Genomic DNA, 24,698 nt, shown 5'->3' with positions numbered 1-24,698 from the left:
GCAAAAGTTATCACAACCACATGTTTTTCCAACTATGGGATCAAATATATTAAGTACACTGTGGTGGCCAGTGGTAAAATATGAGATCCGGGTGCCTGGAAGGTCAACGTGTGTAAGTGCTCGTCTCTGAAGTAACTATTTAAAATGGTGTTTATTTTTACCCTTTCAGTTCAAGTTCAGATTAAGCTATTGGCATTGTAAATGACAATACCATTTATTATTTATTTTCAAAACCAACACATAAATAAAAATGTTGTCATTTACAATGCCAATAGCTCAAACTTTTCAAAAGGCGAAACCATTGCATTGTAAATGCTTGTTTAAAAATGGGTACGATGGTACTGCAGGACCATGTTTCAGGGATAGATCCATGGGTTAAGTTATTAAAAACATTACACAGCAACGGGGCCCAAAAGTCAATTTCACTTTTTAGTTGGTCAATAGAAAGGCCGTCAGGGCCGGGGGCTTTATTACCGGCACTTTCTGTGATAGCATCCTCTACCTCAAGCAATGTAATATTCAGAGGTGTTGGGGGGGAAACAGTTTCAGTGGGGTTGCCGGATACAGCGTAGATCTTCGAAAAATGAGCAACCCACACAGGCCCTGTGATGTTACAGTTAATTGGTGTTATATTTGAACCGAGAGATCTTAGGTTCTTAACCTCCCTCCAAAATCCTGGGGTATCCTTTAGGGCAGCTGTTCGGGCAAGGGATTCCCAGTGATCTTTAACTAATTCATTGGATCTAGTGCGTAGATTACATTTATACCTTGCTCTCAAAAACCTTACCCGGGAAATATCCCGCGGTTTGGCCATCAGGGCAGCCCTTAAGTCCCGATTTGCTTTTGAACAAGAGGTATCAAACCATCTTGGAGCTTCCTCAATATTCCTGGATGCTGGTTTAGAGATCTCACTTTTTATAGCGGAGCAAAGTTCACAGAATGATTTGATCATATTGCCCCCGCAGCTGTCAATAGCAAGACAGTCCGAGATCAGTGCTGGATGTTTCTTAATCACACTGGCCAATACACCCTTATTATCTACCCCCCTCCAGACAACCCTTAATCTGTCCGTCGAGGCTTCCAAGTTTGTTGCCCCGATTTCACTATGTTGTATTTTACCCCTTAATGATTTCAGGTAGATCACAATTGGGTAGTGATCACTGTATACGTTACACACTACCTCTGCCTTTAATAAAACATCCGCAAGGGAGGTAGAAACAAATATATAGTCAATTGTTGTTGCGCTCCCATGGCCGATGTAAGTGGGGACAGGGGCAGTACGTGTACAGGTACCGGCAAACTCCATAGTGTTCACTAATTCTTTGGTTACAAGGAGGTTAGATAATTCTACACCTCTCTTACAAGGGGGATTTCTAGAATGAATGTGTGCATTGAAATCCCCTCCTATGCAAATACCATCAAACTTCCCATATTTCTGTCCCTCCACTATTTCATCAATAAAATTGAACAGGCTTAAAAAATTACTGTTAGGGTGGGATATAAAATCATTGTTGTAGAAATTGATTAGACACAGTTTTACCCTTCTTGTGTATATCAATGCCATGAAACTTGGGTCATTAGTTTGTATTGCTTCTGTTTGTACATCTGCGGTTATCTTTACCCAGATCGATAACCCCCCACTAGGGCGGCCTAAAGAAGGGGCCAGTGCAATCCTATTGTGACAATTATACCCTTCAAGTAGTAAATTGGTTGTACACCAAGTTTCCTGGATCATCAGGACATCATAATTGTTTACCCAATCTTTCCAGGCTTTAGTTACCATTTTAGCCTTCAGCCCAGCAATGTTCCAGCTTATAATAGACAAGTCCTCATCGGGTAATGGACGAACATCCTGGACGGAGACCTGGGCAATGGCTGTTAATTTGGCTAATGGATCACATTGTACATTGGGTAACAGGGGAACGTCAGATGGTATCAAACACCCCACAGGTTCTGCTCTCTGCGAAAGTTCAGAGTCGGACACCGCTGTGGCTGAATCTTCCTTGGGGTCTGACAGTCAATCCAAGGTGCCCTGGTCAGATAGTGCCGAAAATCTATTATATAACGGAAACAAGGGTGGTTGTTGCAACATTCTGTGTGGGGGTCTGTAAAAATAACTCAAAGGTAAGGGGGTCACCACAGTAGCTGGGCCGTGCTGGTTATAATTCTTATTTAGTAAAAATGTTACTATGCCCAGGTTCCTGAAGTTGATTGTAATACAGTCTCCGTTGATGTTTTTAAACAGAGGTCCGACCCAGGTCACCCGGCGTGCAGAAAGAATTTCATTAGATATATCATAGCCGACCCCCTTATGTTTAGTTAACCAGTCAATGCATTTGTTATGTAACTGAACCCAGGATTCTTCTTGACCCTCCCTAAGCGGTGGAATGCCAGCCAGAACCAAGACGTAAGGGCAAGCCTCAGGAGGAAGATGTAAAGCAGGACCTTGGTGTTTTATTGGTCTGTTGTCCTCCGGTTGTCCCCTGTCCCGGCCAGGGTTAGGAAATACCTTCTGCTTGGCTGTGGCTCTGGGAGGATTACTCTTCTGAGTATTATTGATGGGATTTGTAGTGCGGGATAGACCAGAAGGTGGCAAAGGGATAGATGGCGGAGTTGAGGCAGAGTTGTTTTGCTTTTTATTTACTTCCTTCGGCAGTGGAGTAGGTATAGAAGGGGTACTGATGTTAGGTGCCCCTTAGCTATAGCTGTATTACAGTTTATGGTGGAGCCTCCACTAGATAGGGCGCTGGTGATACTCTCTAAATCTTTTAACAAACGTTTGCCTCTAATTTGGTCTAGGCAGGCCATGCCTTTCCTCTTTGCTTCTTCGTTTTTCACGAGGGTTTCCAGTCTATCAAGTCTCTTAAAGATAAAAGACTAAAACAAATCAATTTTCTTGCTGCATACTAATACGCCCCAGGATGTTGAAACCTAAAGTTTCCCACACCATTTTCGGGCAGGAGACAGGTGAAAGTGGGGGTTTCAACAAGCTTTGCGATTTATCTGCACCCATACATAAATTACAATTATTAACTATTCTTTCTACATCACATCCTGACCAGGCCATGTTGGACGTGGCCCTTCTGGCAGGTTCACCCCTAAGCTTTTTGCTTTGATATGTGACTTGGTGTTGGTTGTTTTTGGCTTCTGCGCACTTTAACACTGTGTCCCAGTGTAAAGTGCGTGCGCTCTCTGAGTGCATGTTGTGAGATTGGCCTGCCCTCCCATAGGAATGCATGGGGAATGTGAGTGTCCATGGTAGTTCCTAATGCGTGGGGAGTGCAGGGTCGAGTTTGGTATGTGCGGACTCGTGTGAATAAATGCTGCGCGATGATGTGTGTGGCGTTAATGTGTCTAGTGTGGAAGTGCCACTTCTAGAAGTTGGCATGTCTGTGTAATAAAGGTGAAGTGACTGTCTGGCTTGTGATTGGCTGGAGCTGGCTGGTGAGCCTGTCTCCAGGAGTCAGGATGGGTCTGCCCCGGTGGTGAATAGAGAGATTGACAGCCAGATGGGTGGGAGGAGTGCACCTGGGACCTGAATAGGGCTGGGCTTTCCCTACACAATGCTGGCTCTGCCCCCTGTGGTGCGACTGATGACCCTAGCCTGTCCGGTGAATGGGGAGAGGGGCTGAGCACAACAGAGTGCTCCAAAACTAGCTGTGTCTGGTTTCCCCTTAACCCTGCAGCCTCAGACAAAGGATTTATGTGTATTAAAAGGGGCTGTGACCCCATGTAAAAAAAATGTTTTACCTGCTCCTAGCTTGATGGAGGCCTGCTGCAGCTGGGCGCCAGGAGGAACCGCCACTGGGGACTGCCTCCCTGCCCGGAGGGCCCTGTGAGTTGGCCCCTGGGCCCAGTCTTTGCCCCCACCCCCCCCCCTGCCTGCTAAAATACATTTTCCCTGGATTTGAGACTTTCCTGGGACTTTTGGTCTCCTAGCATCTGGGTAGCGCTGAATCTTCACTTCCAGGGGAGCGCTTTATGTTGAGTGCCTGAAGATGATTGCGCTGTCTTGAGGAGCCGCGATTCTGATTCCCCGCATATTTGCCTTGTTTGTACCCCCGGCGGGTGCCCATCCCGCTTCTACCGTTATTTGTGAGCTCGAGGGAGCCTACCCCTCGTTTGGCACCCCGCAAGATCACCGCCGCAGCACAGAGAAGAGCTAGGGAGCACACTGGTGCCCAGGCTCAGTTCCCCAGCTGCCCAGCACTTAGTGGGCAGCTGCTACGTTTAGGCCCTTGCGCATTCTTCTTCGGCTGCCTGCGCAGCCAGCCCAGACATTCTGGACATTGGGCCTGTGAGCCCCTGAGAGGCCAAGTTGGCCTGGGGTCAGATATATGATTTTCTGCGCAAATGTGATTACTTGCCTAATGTGATTTCTGCATAATATGCAATGCCTTTTTGCCTATACCTCTAAATGTGTTTATGCTTAGGAGGTTGTGTTTCCTAGTATAGTTATGCCAGTGAGTTCCTGGTTCCCTGCGTGATATTTGCCTAAGGTGTTTAGGATTGCGTAGCGTGTTCCTACCTTCTACCAGTGGTTACTGGTTGTGTGCTACATTTGCTATTTGGTGCTATCATTATTCTTTGTTCTAAGTGCTATTCCTACAAAGTGCTAAGTGCTATTTCTACCAAGTGCTAGTTCTAAAAGTGCTTATTCCTGACAGTGGTCCATGTGGCCCTGCCCTGTGTATATAATCCCCTGTAAATTCCACCCGTGCCTATGGCACATTGTAAAGTGTGTGTTTATTATCGAATGTGTTTGGTATAATACAAAGGCTATTTTTATGTAGCTTTTTCGTTTCGGAACACACCGATCGCAGGAAGCACGGACCGACTGCCAGGAAGCAAGGAGCGGGGAGGCCGACTTAAAGATCGCTGAACGGACCGAATTGAGAACGCACCGTATTGGATTCAAGGGTCTAAAGAGAGTACATTCGTCACCTAAATTGAATAGGTAAAAATACGGCAACTACGACCAATAAAACGGTGGCTCCTCCTGGTGGTTAAATACTCTGCAAATCCATGCCATAAAGACAGCAGAGAGACACTTGTCGAGCAGGAGAACTAACAATATATACGACAACCCAAAGAAACGTTGAGAATATTTCTTCATCCAACAAGTGACACCATAAATTGAAAAGTGCGTAGAGAATCCTGGGACAGGTCTATCACTCCGAAGCTCTTAGGATTTTTATGAAAGAAACAACATTGCCCAGTAGAGATATGAAATCCATCTGGAATAAGAATCAGTCCTGAAGAAGGTCTACTATCAGAATACCGAAACGCCGCGTCGACTTTTTTGATTCTTTGTGTTTTTAATTGTATTTTTTAATAAAATGTATGACATGTGTTTTTAATATTGTGATAATGAAAAAAAAAATTTGTATTAGAATAAATCTCAGAGTTTTTACCAAACGCATAGTGTGGGGATCATCTTTCAATCTTCAATTTTTAATTTTGGTTTCCATCAAACACAGTAGTATTTGAGTAATAACTTTTTAGTTGTCCAGTTTGAACATATTGTGATAAGTTTAACACAAAGCCTTGTACCTTTGCCTTTCCCGCCCAATTGATGGCGTGCTGTCCTTTAGATAACAGGTCTACTTGAGTGAATACTCATTGAAATTGGACACCCTCAATTTGTCCATTTTCTGTGGGGACATTTCTTCTTTGAAAACTATTTTTATGTATAACCTTGTGCGGAGTTTCTTTTGTGGGGGGCCTTGGGTGTTGTTACTGGGTGCGCGCGCAAACGCTTTACACATTGCCTCCAGGATAAGCCTGACTGCTCGTGCTAAGCTACCAAGGGGGTGAGCAGGGGTCCTCAATTCAATACTTAATGGGGGCTTTTTCAGGCTATCCCTCAACGATGAAAGTTTTCATACAGTTCAAGATATTTCATCTTTCACATAGGCATCATTCCACTCATTTTCACTGATAGCATGGTTTCTCATCTCTTCCTCTGTCTACGCTACACTGACCTCCTCACACACTTTAGGCTTCTGTTCCAACGGTAGGGTAGTCTACTCAGCCCCACACAGAAAGCAAATTAGTTAACATTGATGATGGAAAATTAGAAGAAAAAAATCCTCGTTTTTAATTTCCTTGGTACCTCAGTGTTGCTGAAGGCTGTCAGTTAAGTCATTCTGAGCCCCTCCGCCGATGCTCGATTCTTGGTTACCCTAAATTCATGGGAAGGGTGCCCAGCTCCTTCCCCTCACAGCTACAAGAAGACAACTATACCGAAGGAGGAACGGAAGTAAGGATTACACTTCCGGGTCAGCAGGTCAACGAGGGCACAGGACTTCCGCAAAATGCGATGCTTAAGCGAAAAGGACGGCTGTGGACCACATGTAGCACAGCGTCGGTCTGTCTGCTGATAGGCAAACAATAAAAAAGAAAGCGGCCTCCTCAGCAGGGCGGGGATTAGTGGCTCGAACCGGGGCCGCCTGCACTGGTAACTTCAGACTCCATTAAGTTAGGGGCTGAGAGCAGTCTCTCCTGTGGTGCGCATGCGCAGATGAGATACATTCTCCACAGGTGTACTTGCGCGGCGCAGGCGCAGATTATTTAATGCAACTTGCTCCTAACGCGCATGCGGGCATGCTTTTCGTGTGTGTGACTTCCGGCCATTGGTAAGACACTGTGTATAAGGTGTTCCGAACATGCGCATTGCAGTGCGCACGTGTCTGCTGAAGGACTGCGTGACCTTAGCCCAGACCGTCACCCCACACCAGGAGGCTGTAAACACAGCATGTAAAGATTGCAGGTGAGCTGTGCGCTGGGGGTAGTGGGGGGGGAGGGGGCACACCCGGGCAGGCCTGAGGGTCACTGGGAGGCGCTTGTGCCAGGCAGACTCCTGGCTTCGGGGTGGAGGCCCGCTCACGGCTCTCATGCCCATCTGGAAAGCTGTGACATGTGTCTGGTGCAGAATATTGCCCGCACTTTGAGAGATCTTCATATCGCGTGTTTTGAGTGCTCTGTCATGCATATTTTTGTCATTACTTAGGGTGTATTATGCATATTTGTAAACTTGTGTTCATTTGAGGGGGAGTCTGTATATTTTGGGGCAGTTGTGGAAATCCCTGAATGAAGTGTTAGCAGAACACATGGAATTTTTTGTTGCCTGATATTTTTTCATAATTTTTTGTTTCTCTTCAGTACTGTTTGGCATCTTCTTGGAAGATGCAGTTTGCTTTTCTCGCTCTGTTTTGCTTGTTACCGTTTCATTCTGTTTGCCTTCGTTTTTTTTGTTCCCTTTCTTTCTTCCAAAAAGGTGCAATAGTTATTTTTACTTTAAGTTTGTGGTCTGTTTGCATGTAGACAAGTGCAGCAAACTTTACACTTTGAACTGATTTTAATTTACTTTCCAATAACATTCAGGAGACAGTTATTTGTATGCCTGTCCTAGTGCTTATCATTACCAGCACGCGCATTGTTGTTAGTTAACATTTAAGGGGTGACTTGTTATCGAATACGTAATACTAGTTTGCAGCTCTGCAATTACTTCAATAGGATCTATATGTTTTGGTTACACATTCGGACTGTGAATTTGTAGTTTCTGAAAACAAACCTGCCCAATAAAAGTAGTAATAATTTTATCGTTCTGTACAAAATAGTTTTTCCGTCATCACTATGGTGTATTTTTCACACTGCAAGATTTAGTATGTGCTGTTTGTAACCCAAATGTAATTACTTGTGCACAGTTACCCATATCGGTTATGCTACCAATCGGCATAATTTTTTACCAACTTCTTGCTCAGTTGTGGTAATATTCTTTCATTGTCTATAAATAACAATATCTTTTTAGTCCTTTCCTCCAGTTATACCGTTGATCCTATGTCGATGCTTTATTGTGGTAATATTCTTTCATTGTCTATAAATAACAATATCTTTTTTAGTCTTTTCCTCAAGTTATACCGTTGATCCTATCTCGATGCTTCAAGCCAATCTATACAGTATTTTAAAGAAGAAGTAAACATTTGGTTGGGCTCCATTTGATAGGCAAGAACTTCCAAAGAGTTTATTCATACTCCTGTTCATAGTGAAACAGTAATTGGCTTTGGTACTATCCTCTTGTTAGCATGAACTTCGCCTTGATGAAGAGATATAGAATTGCGAAACATGTCAGCCCTATATGGCGTGAGAAATCATTATTTTTAGGAAAATACTGCCCTGTTCTCACTTATTTTCCCACAAGCATGGGCAAGGGACTATTCGGTTAGTGCTATAATTGAAGAAATCACCAATACATTTTTTTATTTTTTTTGCAGAGTTTTATATAGCACGAACTAGACCCAAACTGAATTGGGTATCAGAGCGCTTTACATAGCACCAGTTACGTTACATGAGGACACACACATTCATTTTAGGCACGGGGAGATTAAGTGATTTGCCCAGAATCACAGGAGGTTTTGGCGTTGTTACCGAGACTCGAACCCAGATCCCCATTTAGGCATGTAAGGTGTTCAGACTCCAAAGGTGTAGGTGTCATACTTGTAGTCTCCACATTAAAGCATTTTTGAGTTGATCAGTCTGCATTTAGGGTCCTCCTTATGGTTAAAGGCACACACTATATATATTGTTTTTGATATACCATCCTTCACCTTGATAGATTTTCGTAATAAGATAGTAGTTTGGTGGATGATCAGAAACCAGTTTCTGTGAGTGCAATAGCATGAAGGTCGCATGAGGAAGTTTTGGACTTTGCATTGGAGGAGACTCCAGGCCTACAGTTCCGGAGGGCAGATTTGATGTGGCATGTGGGAGAGCAGTCTCTGGTAGGAAGGAATTTTTGGGAATTTAGTTTGATGCCAAGTAGTATATTTTGGGGTGTTGATGGGAGATTTAGGATCGGGTCCTTAATAGGTGGCTGAAATGAAGTACGGTGCAAAGTATAAGGCACCTCTTATAATCATGTCTGTAGTTGATAAAGTGCTGTTGTGGAAAGTCATTTTGTGTGCAGTCTGGTGTAACTGAACCAGACAGAAAGCTTGAATGATACAGGGAGGAGACTGTGTTGAGTGGCAGAGATAGCTGTCAGGTAGGACAATGGGTTTGGTCTTTGGTGGTATTTTGGCCTGTGTCAGCGTAGGAGAAGCTTTATTCCAATATTGTATATTCAAACAACAAGATCCAACTCTAACTGGTTTTCCTGTGAGCCAAGATATGACAGGCATACACAGTATTTGTTAAAATACCCCATACACACCAAAAGGTCCCTTGGTGTCATGCTTCATCATCGGGGTCTTCCCGCCCCGCTGCGGGACGGGGCGTGCTACGACTAGCGACAACACTGGAGCAATCAGATATTGTAAGTGCTATGTGAGGTGTATTGTTGTGAGTGTAAGTAGGGTCAAAAAGTGATAGGAAAAGGGAGGTTAAAAGAATACCTGGCCTCAAAAAAAATTCTTTATTACTCATAGGCTGGTATTGTTAAAAATTGGTGTGGTGGAGAAAAACACAGCTTGTCAATGAGCTAGTTCTCCTGATGGTGTCAACATGTTTCGAGGCTACCTGCCTCTTAGTCAGGACGGGGTCAGATCCCTCTATCACTCACTAATGTTGCCATCAATGTGTGTTATGTGTATATACAGGTGAAACGGATATTCTAATACCTACGTGGTATGCAATTAATTTACAGTTTATAGAGCCCTAACAGTATTACTGATTAGTGGGCCTGCAAGATAAAATTAGAGCATGTAAATATTTCCTGCGCGCGATTGATAGTGGCCCGCCCAAATTGACAGCTGTGAATGGCCACCACCCTTGTGGCTCATGCAGCGCATGCGAACTCGCCAGCAAAAGCAAAACAATTAAGTTCTCAAATGGAACCACATGGGAACAACGTGCATTCACAAACTGCACCAGTCGCAATGTTGTCTACCTGGTCACCTGCCCGTGCGCTAAATAGTACATTGGAATGCCTTCAAGACCAGTTAAAATACGCATTGGCGAACACCGGAGCAACATACGTTGCAAAAGGACAACAACCAAGATGGCGACCCATTACTTAAACATGGGCCACAGCATCCAGGACCTTCACTGGACAGTGATTGAACCCATAAAATCTGAAAAAAACCTACTAGAAAAAGAACAACGGTGGGTGTTACGCCTGGGAACACACCTTACAGGGCTGAACGACGATATACCCTGGTCCCAATTGTGCCAGTAATGCTCCCCTAGGCCATTTATGAACCTCCTTACAACTGCATTATTTTGCATGCTATAGATAAACTTAGACCTCACCCTCTGCCTCATCCTCTTCCTCATACAACTTCTCTGCACAAAAAACTTCAAAAGAAATGCATGGCTCAAATTAGACCTATACTAAGAGGCCAATTAGAATGGCGGGCGGACTTTAGTCCGCCTGCCACTCTAGCAGTGCTGGGACCGGCCGCCAGTGGTGCAGCAGTCTCGCACCTGAAATTAGGATGCCACTGTGGCGGTGGCATCCTCCATTCCCAGCATTGTGGTGGGTGGTGCTGTGAGCACCACCCGCCACAATGCTGGGCATGCACTGTGTGCATTGTCATGCACAAGGTGACAGGCACCGCGCGGTGCCTGCCACCTTGTCCATGACAATGTAGTGGGGTACTGTGCACCCCTACTCCCCGAATACACTGGGGGCCCGCAACAGGCCCCCGTAAACAAGATTCGCATGCCTTTCCGCCGCGGAAAGGTTGCTCCCCTCTGCCTTCCTATTATGGATGGCGGTGTCTATCAGACACCGCCACCATATCAGGCTCCTTTTCCGCCTGGTCACCAGTGTGACCAGCGGAAAACCGTTGGACGGGTTTTTCTTGTGAAGTATTTATGAATAAATATGGTTGCGAAGGGATTCATCACTTGAAATAGTTTGCTCTGTTCTAGGAACCAAAGTCCGAAAGCAGGATGTCCTTTTTTTATATATACGGTACAAGGTATAATCCCTCTCCTATAATCATGTCTGTAGGTGGTGGTCCTTCTGTGGAAAGTCATTTTGTATGCAGTGTGATGTAAATGAACAAGATAGGGAGCTTGAATGTAGGAGAAGCAACAATAAATAAAAAGCAAAATCAAATGCTACAGTAAACTGGTGTGGGAAGTTAAGGAAAGGCTCTAAGCAGAAAGATGGGCGGATATAAAACTCTGGGCCCATACTCAGGACTGTAAAAAGTGTTGTTGTCTAGTGGTTTCAGTAGGAGAAGGTGACGAAAAAAGCATGAAAAGTAATAATATTCAGACCGCGGATTGAGATAAGCCTATCCAAATATCAATGTAATCAAAGATAATTGTGAGTTTATGTCTCAATCACTAGTAGCCACAGACTCACACTAGAATTAAAAACTATCCCGGGTTCATAGAAGGTCTCTATACTGAATCTCCTCTTTAACCCCTTCTATGCTCATGGCGAGCTGAGCTCGTCATGAGTTGCGCCGCTCGCATGCTAATGACGAGCTCAGCTCGTCATGTGAAATGAAAAATTACACTTGTATAGAGCGTAACTACCCGGAGGCCTCGCCGCGCTTGTAACGCAGTGTTTTTAAAAACGCCTCACAGCGCAAAAAAAGCAGCCGCACGCATGCGTTTAAAAGGGGTGATTGCAACAGTCCACAAAACAACAAAACTTTTAGAAAGCGAGGCAATATCTCTCCGTAAGATCTTCATGGAGGAATCAGAAGTCTGGGTGGGGACAATTTGCTGCTATCCATGCACCAATATGGATTCAGGAAAGAGGCAGAAACTTTAGATAACATAAGGGCTCTAACCATAACAGCACAAGGAACAGTGAATGGTAAGACTGGAAATCTAAATGCATTCCTTTTTTAAACTATTCGCTTTTGACCATGTCAACAGGTCAGTCTGTGGAAGAAGATGTTCTTGCATTGGGAAACGTGATAGTTGGGCATGGAACAGAAGTATTACAGAGAGTACCTTTGATACCTACAAACTGAAGTCTAAAGCAAGGTTTGTGCTGATTCCTCTAAGGGTTCAATTTATCCTCTAGAAAAGTGTTTGCCTGGCATGAGACATTATCCATCAAAGATTTATAGGCGGTTTGAAAATAGCCCATAGTTACATCAGGGGGTGGAGTAATTTACTGCACATCCCCCCCCCCCCATTCCCCCCGTGGAGGGACCGGTAAAATGTATAAATAACCAGCAAATTGCCCGCTATTTATAAATAAGGCTCCCGGTTTTCCGTTTAAACAGATTTTTGCATATAAATACAGACGGGGAAATATTTTTCTTTTGTCTGTATTTATAAATAAAAACGGTAAAATGCCAAAAAATAAGCGTACCTTAGCTGATAGCTGCGAGGAGAAGAGGATGGTGAGAGGGCTTATCAAATTTCAACTGAGCCCATAACAAAAGTCGACATTAAGGGGCCATCAGGCCTCCTTTAGTTAAAGTATCCTGGCTGGGAGCTATGGGAGTGGGGGCCAGTGAGGAGGAAGACGCATACTTAAAAGCAATTGAGGGAAAAAATAATGCGCACAGCTTATCACTTAACAGATACTTAACAGAGGCCTGCTTTTGACTTTGTTCAGTCCCTCGAGCCAAGAGATATGCACACACTGTAGGATTGTTAGATGTGTTGGTCTGTCCCAGTTTTTACATAACTAAGAATTTAAATTCAACTATTGTGTTTTATTTCTTTAATAGCGCTATAGTCCTACTCCTCATAATGCAAGGTGTCAGAGCGCTTTACATCATACATTGACGGTAAATAATGTATGTAAATCAATGTATATGATGTGTTGCATAAGACATTGAGGGTTACTGTTAGAAATGGGATTTCTTGTTGGCTAGGGCTTGCGCCTAAGCCAGGACAAGAACCACCTTGCTCTTGTCAGGGCAAGGGAATTGCACACCGAAGATATCCCTTGCTCACCCCCTTGGTTGCTTGGCAGAGCAGTCAGGCTTATACCAGAAGTAATGTGTAAAGAATTTGCGCAAAACACTCACACAGCAGCGACACACTAGGAACATCACATAAGAAACTCCACACAAGGTTATATCAGAAATAGCATTTATATTACTCATAAAACACATTAGAACGCAATCACATATAAACACTGTGCCACCTGGCACTAGGTATCGCTTTACAGGGTATTATATACACAACAGGGCCAATCTGGCCACCGTCATCACCATCATAATTCACAGGTAGTGAAAACAACCAGTTACTACTGGCAATAGGGTACACTTAGCTCCAACACATTATGCAGAGCATTTTTAGGCATATAATCATCAGCATTGCAGGGCATCATCTCCATCACACACCATCCCCAGTGCAGGTATGAACATAACCGCACAATATGCTACATATGGTCCTCCGTGCACCTAAGTACCCACTTATCATAGTGCAACCTTGACTGTGTAAACCTAAGGGGAACAATGTAGCCTGCAGCATAATCGGGGCCTGAACAGACCTGCCCCAAGACTTTCCTGAGAGCCAACTGGCCCCCAACACTTATAGGGCACTGAACCACCGGCACCCCTAACTGCCGATGCAGCAAAAGTAATCCCCGTACCGCAATGGAGGGGAGGGGAGGCAGAGGTTCAACTCCCTCTCGTCTCCACTGTAGAGAATGCCCCCGACGTTGCAGCTGCCACGAGAGTGCGGCGCAGCTGCGACAAGTCTGGGCGAAACAGTGTGCCCCGTAAGCCCCACTCACCGGGGTCTCTCCAGTCTCCTCAGCCGAAGCCTTCTTTCTATGGTGAAAGGGGCGGAGTTTGCAAATGAGAGCCCGCGATCCTCCGGTCCTTCCTCGTGGTTCGGTGAGGCTCCGTCTTCGGGGCTCCCCTCCTCCTTACGGGGAGCCCCGCCCACAGCCAGGCACAGCTGCCTGGCTTCCTACTCTGGCCCTGCTTCCACCGGCCAGCCTCACCCACGGTCAGGCGCTCCTCGCCTGAATTCTGGTTTTCGGGCACAGACACACAGCGAAGTCTCCGTTGGTCTTGGGCTCTCCTCTGCACAACCATCAGCAGAAAACAAGCATTGGAAATGCAATAGGGCTCGCATTAGGAAAGTTTGAGCTATTGGTCTTATAAATGATTTTTTTTTTTATTTATGTGTTATTTTTTAAATAGCTAAATTAATAGCTTTGTCATTTACAATGCCAATAGTTATAACTTTCGCAAACACCTATAGCATTTGTAATGCAACATGTTTTGTATTTACGTGACTTAGATGTATTGATATTACAAATAACAATGGCTTTTAATTTTCTTAAATAATTAATACTTAAATAATTTATTTAATTTGTAATGGCAATAGCTTAAACTTTTGTAAATAACTTTTGTGCAGATTATGTTCAGCGTTTTATATTGTGACGAAAATCCAAGAACAGAAGTGAAATATTAACATCTTTTTGTGATTTTTAATAAAGCAAGAAAGCTTGAAAACAGCTTGAAACATTGAAAGAACATATTTGAACCAGTGATGCTGTGGTTGCGCTGAGTGATGCTGTGGTTGCATCGGTGGAGCTGGGTGGTGGGTGCCTTGGTGGAGCTGTGTGGTGGGTGCCTCGGTGGAGCTGTGTGGTGGGTGCATCGGTGGAGCTGTGTGGTGGTGCATCGGTGGAACTGTGTCGGTGGAGCTGGGTGGTGGGTGCATAGGTGGAGCTGTGTCGGTGGAGCTGTGTGGTGGCTGCATCGGTGGAGCTGTGTGGTGGGTCGTTCGGTGGAGCTGTGTGGTGGGTCGTTCGGTGGAGCTGTGTGGTGGGTGCCTCGGTGGAGCTGTGTGGTGGGTGCCTCGGTGGAGCTGTGTGGTGGGTGCATCGGTGGAGCTGTGTGGTGGGTGCATCGGTGGAGCTGTGTGGTGGGTGCATCGGTGGAGCTGTATGGTGGGTGCATCGGTGGAGCTGTATGGTGGGTGCCTCGGTGGAGCTGTGTGGTGGGCGCATCGGTGGAGCTGTATGGTGGGTGCATCGGTGGAGCTGTATGGTGGGTGCATCGGTGGAGCTGTATGGTGGGTGCATCGGTGGAGCTGTGTCGGTTGAGGTGGGTGATGGGTGCATTGGTGGAGCTGTGTCGGTGGAGCTGTGTGGTGGGTGCGTCGGTGGAGCTGTGTGGTGGGTGCGTCGGTGGAGCTGTGTGGTGGGTGCATCGGTGGAGCTGTGTGGTGGGTCGTTCGGTGGAGCTGTGTGGTGGGTGCATCGGTGGAGCTGTGTAGGTGGAGCTGTGTGGTGGGTGCATCGGTGGAGCTGTGTGGTGGGTGCATCGGTGGAGCTGTGTGGTGGGTGCATCGGTGGAGCTGTGTGGTGGGTGCCTCAGATGAGCTCTGTGATGGGTGCCTCAGATGAGCTCTGTGATGGGTGCATCGGTGAAGCTGTGTGGTGGGTGCATCGGTGGAGCTTAGTGGGTGCATTGGTGGAGCTGTGTGGTGGGTGAATTGGTGGAGCTTAGTTGGAGCATCGGTGGAGCTGTGTCGTTGGAGCTGTGTGGTGAGTGCTTTGGTGGAGCTGGGTGGTGGGTGCATCGGTGGAGCTGTGTGGTGGGTGCATCGGTGGAGCTGTGTAGGTTGAACTGTGTGGTGGGTGCATCTGTGGAGCTGTGTGGTGGGTGCCTCGGTGGAGCTGTGTGGTGGGTGCCTCGGTGGAGCTGTGTGGTGGGTGCCTCGGTGGAGCTGTATGGTGGGTGCCTCGGTGGAGCTGTGTGGTGGGTGCCTCGGTGGAGCTGTGTGGTGGGTGCATCGGTGGAGCTGTATGGTGGTGTCCCTGAGTGATGTGGTGGTGTCCCTGTACTCTTACCTAGTCACTCTTGCGGTCACATTCTAGAGCTTCAATTCTTGAGTTTCATATTCTGTTTTATGCAGCTGTTTGCACCAAGGCTGAGCTTTGTTTCTACCATTTCCATTTTTGTCTGCCAGATGTTTGGAGACTTTTCTCAGAACGTAGGAGGAGGGAGAAATATTATATTGGAACGTAGCTTTTGCTTGCGGTGAAGTGCGGGAAGCAATTTCTGTAAACGACATGGGCAGCCTCAGCCTTTTATAGGCGCCACAGATATTAAATACGTGCAGTCAGTGTCCACTTAATAGGAAAATATTCAGCGGTACTGGTCTCACAAATTCTCAATTTTACAACAGGCCAGGTTTAAGTCACTAAGGCATATATTTAACAAGATGCAGCTTTTGGAATTCAGAAGACAAAACATTATCTGATGGAACAGCGATAAAGGTATCGTTGCTAACTAACCATTGAAATGGGGGTTCATTCATTTCTATTTGGCGCATGAAAAAAGGATTCTCAAGGTTTTTGGTTTCAAGGACCGCTTTTACATCACTGCTGAATGCAGACCTTGAAAACGCCTCCCTAATGACTTGCACTCTACGTTCAGCAGTAGAAAGTTCCCTTTCCTGGCCCTTATGTTACAGATTAAGAGGTTAAGAGATGTGCTTGGGGAGGGGAAGTTGGATCTGGCATGAAGGACAGAGACGGAGCGTTCCTCCAACACTTCACAAGTGTCCCTGAAAACCAAAAGCGTTTTTACCACTGTACGTAGCAAAACATTTTTAAAACAGGAATACACACATAATTGCAATGTTCCTGCTCTATCCCTCGGGTGAAACCTGCAGTCCGAAAGGGAACGTTTAATGTGGAATTAAAGGGTTAATGGTGAGAGAGTTTGAGCCCGTTCACTGTAACCCTGGGAGCTGGCCGAAGAGCTAGGATGGGTGCAGGATGGGGGGGTGGGGGGCCTGGAGGCGGAGAACAGGGAGGAATGTCTTAGACCATTAATAAACAGTGCCCATCCCAATGAGTTTAGAAAGCTGGAGAAACGAAACTCAAGGAGAGCGAGGCAGAGAGAGGAAACGAAACTTAGTGGAGGGGTTGAGGTTACAAGATGCGAGCGATGCATTAGGGAAGAGAACAGAAATTGAGCAGCAGCTGGGGGTAGACAATGTAAACAAGCCTGAAGCATACCTCAAAGAAACGGCCGGCCGTGAATAATTAGGGGGTGAGAAATGCGCTGGGAGGGCTGCCTTTGATGTGGTAATGCGAGGCAGGCGGCTGGTGGCATTGTGCACGCGCTTTTTAGTGCTTGCGCTTGCGCAATGACCTAAAAAGCACATGCACTGCATGGAATCGCCAGTGCAATCGCCAGTGGTGGTTAAACTCTGGATAAGCCACAATAGAGCTTCGCCAGCTATGCGCATAAGCGCATCAGCAGGCGAGCCCTAAAAATGGTGAGTGCCCCACACGCTTCTTGCGCAGTGCTGACGGACACCTCCTCACGTGGGAGGAGAAAACACAGCACTCAGGCTGTCTCCCTCTTTCCAGACACAACCAGGGAGCAGCCAACACTCCTCCCCAGGAACTGGCGAGGGCAGAGAACATGGCCCAGGCAGGCCAGCACGCAGGGTCCCCTAGCAGAGAGGCTATGTTTAAAAAAAAGTATATGTAATAGGGTACAATCACAATTGGCGATGACAGACCCTATAAGTCACAAAAATAGTGACAGAGTGCACACCAGTTCTCTCGTGTAAAGTAAACGGTCGTTTTTTTCTTTGTTTAGCGTGCTGGCCCGGAACCGTGGACTGCCCAACCACGTAAATTGAAAAATCACAGGAGAAAGTGGGGCCAAAGTGTGCCCCACACCGGACGCACAGCTTTAGGTGCAACATACTGATGCCAGACGTCGTTCAAGTTCATCACATTTTAGTTTCTTTGAAGTTATTTCATCCATTACGTTGATCAGTCACATGGTAGACAAACTATGTTCACATTTAAACACCTTAATGCTAAAGACATGCCATAACGAGCCTTGTTCTGTAGCCAGGAATGTTACATAGATATTCTCCGATTCGATCATTTCTGTCACCCAATGCATTTCGTGCCTTTCGATCATTTCTGTCACCCAATGCATTTCGTGCCTTTCTTTGCACTTCGTCAGGGGTTCACTACAATTATTAAAAGAACATGACTATTAGGTTATATCCAAAAGTAACTGTGATTTATCAATTTATACAACAAATAAATCTCATGTCAGATAAACTGGTTTGTAACTTAAAGTTCAAAATCAACGTTTTGCCCGCTGAAATTCATGTTAATAAATAACATATTCTAAATGCCCATCGTTCACTTGGCGCTCCTTTTCAGTTAATCCCCAAAATGCTTTCCAAACTTTACCAATCCTTAAAAAACGTTTCCAACCCGGTAACTACCCTCTTTCTCCTCAGTTACTTGTTCCACATTTAATCCCATGAGCCCGTACCTCGAGTATTCTGGTGACTGCTTCCTCTCATTTCCAAAATCGTACTAAGTGTTAGCCTTCCAGTTAATGATCACCACCTGTGTTATATACCTGCCTCCTCATGCCTTTCCAGATCACCCTCCTTTATGCGTTAAACTACCACGCCCATAATTCACTGTTGGTATTCTATACAAAAGCTAGTGTGAAACATTTAGCCGTCTTTGATATTCTATCGCAACTTAACGCGTTTGGTTTGCACTTTTAAATACCGATGCACATTTTCATCCATGTTATGTGAGCGCACGTTGTTGTGAACAAATCAACACAAAGTTCCCCGCCCTCCCGTAGATGTGATTTCAAACGTTGATAATCTCAAACATGTAATCGTATTAGGTTGAGCTGTGTTGCATTTAAAAAGATAAACATGTCCTGTTATGTTTATGTTTCACACTAGCTTTTGTATAGAATACCAACAGTGAATTATGGGCGTGGTAGTTTAACGCATAAAGGAGGGTGATCTGGAAAGGCATGAGGAGGCAGGTATATAACACAGGTGGTGATCATTAACTGGAAGGCTAACACTTAGTACGATTTTGGAAATGAGAGGAAGCAGTCACCAGAATACTCGAGGTACGGGCTCATGGGATTAAATGTGGAACAAGTAACTGAGGAGAAAGAGGGTAGTTACCGGGTTGGAAACGTTTTTTAAGGATTGGTAAAGTTTGGAAAGCATTTTGGGGATTAACTGAAAAGGAGCGCCAAGTGAACGATGGGCATTTAGAATATGTTATTTATTAACATGAATTTCAGCGGGCAAAACGTTGATTTTGAACTTTAAGTTACAAACCAGTTTATCTGACATGAGATTTATTTGTTGTATAAATTGATAAATCACAGTTACTTTTGGATATAACCTAATAGTCATGTTCTTTTAATAATTGTAGTGAACCCCTGACGAAGTGCAAAGAAAGGCACGAAATGCATTGGGTGACAGAAATGATCGAATCGGAGAATATCTATGTAACATTCCTGGCTACAGAACAAGGCTCGTTATGGCATGTCTTTAGCATTAAGGTGTTTAAATGTGAACATAGTTTGTCCACCATGTGACTGATCAACGTAATGGATGAAATAACTTCAAAGAAAATAAAATGTGATGAACTTGAACGACGTCTGGCATCAGTATGTTGCACCTAAAGCTGTGCGTCCGGTGTGGGGCACACTTTGGCCCCACTTTCTCCTGAGACCCTATAAGTCCCCAGTAAATGATAGGACTAGGGGGTGCAATCTACCTACAAGTCCCTAGTATATAACAGAACATGGAGGTTTAGCGGGCCAGCAGATTTCGGACACTTGCATGTTTGCACTGCTGTCCTTTTAAAGGCAGTCTTGCCTTGCCGCTTGTCTTTCAAAGTAAGTTCTCACTATTGTTATTGACAGACTGTTGGACCTGGGGTTACCAGTCCACATAGGGTAGCCTGGCACAGAGTAGGTACGACTAATTTCAGAGGCCAATAGTGTTAAGCTTGCATCACACTTCGCACAGTAACTCAGCGCCCATCTACAAAAAGAATGACTCTACACCCGTTTAGAAAAATACGGTCTGCTTTATAAAACTCTTTTTAGTATTTCTTTTTCTCTTAGCAGTATTTAGATTCAGTACATTAAATAGCTCTGCATTTGATTATTAACATCTGCACAGTTTCACGTAGCATTAACAACACTATTCTCCCCCAAAAGAGAGGAGCTCAGAAACAACTCCTGCCCCTTAGCAAGCAGTATATATCACACAATTTTAGTTAAAGTAAACAGCAGTATCAAACTTCTCTACAGTGAGGCTAGGATGTACTTTACCCTTAAGGTCTCAATGCTATTACAAGCCACTGGATACAGGCATTCAGCAACAGTTCTGCTAATAGCACAATAGTACCAAGGTTCATACGGCTGGAGCTCTAAATAAAGACAGGCAGGATATTTTAATGTTCTCATACAGCCATATAGATCGCTCTAACCACAGTGGAATAGCAGGTTTTTATAGTATCGTTCCTTGACACTAATTGATCTGCATAACCGGGACAATCCCCTCAACAAATGCCTTTTTACCCCTGGAACAGCTCTGGTACCTCGGCTTTCATGAGCAGTAAATTACACCTCAATCAGAAAGAGTCTTTCCTGCAGGCGACCTCACTAAGCAGGGCAGGTAAGTCATTCATAGAGTCACGCACTTATGGAGAATTGTTCAGGTAGCTGTTTACCAGATGGGGGTTATCCCCAAGCCCGATTGTTATTTCTCTGCCCTTTCCGATGACTGTCAGTATGCGATTGAGGGCTGTTAACCCAGGTCAGGCAGACTCTCAGCGACCTGGGGCCCCGCACTTCACCTCACGGCCTTACCGAGTTGTTCAGGGATTCGTCCCGGCCTCTCACTCGGCCACCCTTTCACCTCCGTTCACAGTTACCACGCTCTGTGGTGACTCGGGTCCCCCAGCGCTGCAGGCTCCAAGTAGCTGACTGGGCCAGAGCTACGCTGCGTCTTCCTCGGCGTTCCTTCCAGCTCCGCGTCCCGCCCTCACTTCAATCGTCAAAGGGGGAGGGAGCTACGCGGGCCGGCCTCCTTCAATTTCCCGCCTCCTTCTTCCAGATTCTCGCCCGCTTACACACACTGTCCTCCGTGATGCTGGCCTCCACAACCACCGCCCTGCTGACCCCAGCCAGGCCCTCCCCGATGGATCTCCTCAACGGGGGCCCGTGAATCAGCGGCAGTAGTCCAATGACAGAGACTTCACTCGCCAACCGCTACATGTAGGGTTATTTTCCTCCACAATCGTATGGGCAAGAGGACCCTCGGGGGAAGTGGCGATGATGTATTGAACTCCACACTTCCTGAGGGGGCAGGTCAGGCTGGGTCACAAAAAGGGGGGTGGGAAAAAGAAAGCTGGACACTCTCTTCTATAGTCGGATCCTCTTCCTGGTGAATTCCCAGGCCAGTTATCTACGGCTCCTCACAGAATTTATAACAGGTTCAGAGGCTAAAGATAACTAAGTGATGTCAGGGCTCAGTCGGTAGATAGGGGGGTCACGTCAGCAAGGTAGTGCAGCCGGCCCGTGGGCCGATCTAACTCCTATCAGTGCGCCTGCCTCCCCACACTAACGCTTCACTCCTCACCAGGCCCCACTCAGGCTCTCTGGTCACTCTAAAATGGCCGCCCTAGTTCTGACCTTTTGTAGGCTGGGCTCTTTATTTATTTATTTTGAGAGTTTTATGTAGCGCTACTGGACCCGAGGATATCGGAGCGCTTTACAAGGTCAATATACATACATTAACAAGTTCACAGTGAGTATTAATCATGAGAATTCCCCCCCCCCCCCCCCAAAAAGTACATTCAACATGGAAAGGAGGTAACTAAATAAGATGTGATAGCTGAGTGCAGAAAATGATGGAGGATACAAGAGGGGAGGAGAGGTAAGGAATGAGAGAAGGAAGGAGGGTAAAGAGAATAAGGGAAATAGGGGGTTATGGACAGGAGGAGAGGAGGTTAGAGAGGTGGGAAGAGGGGTGGGGTGAGGTGAAAGCAGAGGGGCAGGAGTCGGACATCATTAGAGTCAGAGACCTTACGTGCCCCAGTATTTGTCGAGGAAGTGATTTGAGCCTTTTTTTGAAGAGAGGGTAAGAGGGGTTGCTGCGGAGGTCTTTGGGGAGAGAGTTCCAAATAGGGGCATTACCAGAGAATGCACGGGATTGAGTTTTTTTGTATTTGAGTTTCGGAGGGATTAGGACAAGGGAGTTCGTGCTCTTCAGGGACCTAGAGCACCCAGCTTATTGTAGTTTGTCAGCCAGATAAGAAGGGGTGTTAAGGTGGAGGGCTTTGTATGTGATACATGCAATCTTATATGTGGATCTTCCTTCGATTGGGAGCCAGTTAAGGTTTTTAAGGACAGGAGAGATGTGGTCGAATTTTTTACAATCAGAGATAAGTCTGGCAGCGAGGTGGAGAACACTTTTAATAGGTGCCAGGTGGATTTTCGGGGTGCCAGCGAGTGTTGCGTTACCATAGTCAATTTTGGACAGGACAAGTGATTGGACAACGATTCTGAAGTCATCGGCGGGAATAAAGGGTTTAAGTTTTTTGAGGTGATGCAGGGTGAAAAGGGCACTTTTGCTAGCATTTTTAATGTGTGGGATGAGATTAAGGTTAAGATCAATGCTGATGCCTAGGGATTTGACAGAGTTCGAGGTGGAGAGGGGGCAGTTAAGGGCTGTGATGTCATTGATCCAGAGTTGAATAGGGAGAGAGTTGTTCTTGGGACTGAATAGGATGATTTCAGTTTTTTTAGGGTTCAGTTTAAGATGATTGAGGTGGAACCAGGCTTGAACTGAACTCTGACAAGACGGAGGTCCTCATCCTGGGCTCTTCCCCCTCCACCTGGGACGACTCCTGGTGGCCTCCCGCCCTGGGCACCGCACCCAAACCAACAGATCATGCACGCAACCTGGGCTTCATCCTGGACTCCTCCCTCTCCATGACCAGGCAAGTCAACAACGTCTCCTCGGCGTGCTTCAACATCCTACGCATGCTACGGAAGATCTTCCGGTGGATCCCCACCGAGACCAGGAAGACCGTCACCCAGGCCCTCGTCACCAGCCGACTGGACTACGGCAACGCCCTCTACGCCGGTACCACCGCCAAGCTCCAGAAGAGACTTCAGCGGATCCAGAACGCCTCAGCCAGACTCATCCTCGACATCCCACGAACCAGCCACATCACCGGACATCTGAGAGACCTTCACTGGCTCCCCGTCAACAAAAGAATCACCTTCCGCCTCCTCACCCACGCACACAAAGCCCTACACGACCAAGGCCCGAGCTACCTCAACAGCCGGATCCACTTCTACGCTCCCAAACGCCACCTCCGATCAGCCAACCACGCCCTCGCCGCCGTCCCCCGCATCCGAAGAGCGACTACAGGAGGAAGGTCCTTCTCCTACCTGGCCGCCAAGACCTGGAACTCCCTCCCGACCGACCTGCGCCTGACCCAAGACCACCTCTCCTTCAGGAAGAAGCTGAAGACCTGGCTGTTCGAGCAGTAGCGGCACCCCCCCCCCCCCCCCCCCCCTCCCCCCAGCGCCTTGAGACCCTACGGGTATGTAGCGCGCTCTATAAGTGTCACTGATTGATTGATTGATTGATTGAACTTTATTAAGTGTGTCGTTGAGGTGGAGGATGTCATTGTGGGATTTGATCTTGTAGTAAAGTTGGGTGTCATCGGCGTAGAAGTGATAGGATACTTTGGCTTGTTTGAGAATGAGGGTAAATGGTTCCATGAATAGGTTGAATAGTGTTGGGCAGAGGATAGAGCCTTGAGGGACTCCAAGTGAGACCGGTTGGGGTTTGGAGAGGAATTGACTGAGCTTAATTTGTTGCGATCTGTTTTGAAGGAATGAGGAGAACCATTCGAGTATGGTGCTCTCAAAACCAAATCCAATTTTAAGGGTGTGGAGGAGGGTAGAGTGGTGTACCGTATCGAAAGCTGCCGAAAGGTCCAGGAAGATTAGCAGAGAGGGTTCACCTCTGTCAAGAGACAGGTGAATATCGTCAGTAATGTTGAGCATGGCTGTTTCAGTGCTGCATCCTTTTCTGAAGCCTGATTGGAACATGTCTAGGAGATTGAAGGAGATAATATGGTTGTCAAGTTGGGAAAGGACACATTTTTCCAGGACTTTAGAGAGGAAGGGAAGGTTAGAGATGGGGCGTAGGTTGTTGAGGTCATTGGGGTCAGCGGAGGAGTTTTTGAGGATGGGGGAGATTTGACCTAATTGAAGAGAGGCCGGAACACAGCCAGTGGAGAGAGAGGAGTTGATGATTGTGGTCCAGAGCGGGGCAATGATGTGTTTGAATTCTTGGACCAGGTGAGAGGGTCTTTAGTATGAAGGGACGGTTTGAGTTTAGAGATGCAATTGACGATAGCTGTTTCGGATACAGGGGAGAATTCGCTCCAGGAGGCATTGTTTTTAGTTTGGTGGTGTATGAGAGCGGGGCCTGGGAGGAGGGGTATAGAGTGTGGTTGGAGGATGTCTTGAGACGGGGGAGAAGAGAGCGAGCTAGTGCTATGCAAGTTAGGGAGGAGGTGGAGTTTGGGGGGAGGTTGAGGTGAAAGGGGGGGCGGCAAAGGAAAGTTCAATTGCGTTGACTTTGTTGGAGAAGAAGCTTGCTATTTCTTCACATCTTTCAATAGTGGCTAGTAGTTTCGGGGGGGGCCAGAGGAGGTTTGTTTTTTAACATTGTTAAAGAGTTCTCTGGGGCGGTTTCTGGCATGATCTAGCTGCGTGCGAAGATAGGAAGCTTTTTCATTGAAGATGTGTTTTTTGTATTGTGCTCTAGCATTTCTCAGAAGCACCAAATTGTCAGTGGTGGTATGATTCCTCCCGGTACGTTCTGAGTGCCTGAGAGCTCGTCTTTCCATGTTAAGGTCTGAATTAAACCAGGATTTTGGTGGGATGTTTTTTTCTTGT

At 46.3% G+C, this 24,698-nt stretch overlaps 2 protein-coding genes across 6 annotated transcripts in view; one reads left to right on the top strand and one right to left on the bottom strand.

The window, feature by feature from the left end:
• The window catches only part of LOC144770299 (N-acyl-aromatic-L-amino acid amidohydrolase (carboxylate-forming)-like), a 370,744-nt gene extending 364,224 nt beyond the window's left edge, over window positions 1-6,520 (bottom strand). For 4 of the 5 annotated variants that reach the window (XM_078654980.1, XM_078654905.1, XM_078654739.1 and 1 more), the window contains exon 1: window positions 6,116-6,498. The gene's annotated coding sequence lies outside the window, so the exon portion shown is untranslated. Of the gene's footprint in view, window positions 1-6,115 lie in introns of all 5 variants that reach the window. The other variant, XM_078654826.1, reaches the window with a different exon arrangement.
• A 125-nt stretch (window positions 6,521-6,645) lies between these two features.
• Window positions 6,646-24,698, top strand: part of LOC144770235 (glycerol kinase-like) — a 54,367-nt gene continuing 36,314 nt past the window's right edge. The window contains exon 1 of the mRNA XM_078654614.1: window positions 6,646-6,772. The gene's annotated coding sequence lies outside the window, so the exon portion shown is untranslated. The remainder of the gene's footprint in view (window positions 6,773-24,698) is intronic.

Source organism: Lissotriton helveticus, chromosome 1_1 (genome assembly GCF_964261635.1).
Source record: "Lissotriton helveticus chromosome 1_1, aLisHel1.1, whole genome shotgun sequence".
Lineage (NCBI taxonomy): Eukaryota > Metazoa > Chordata > Amphibia > Caudata > Salamandridae > Lissotriton > Lissotriton helveticus.
This window is presented reverse-complemented; position numbering and strand designations above follow the sequence as displayed.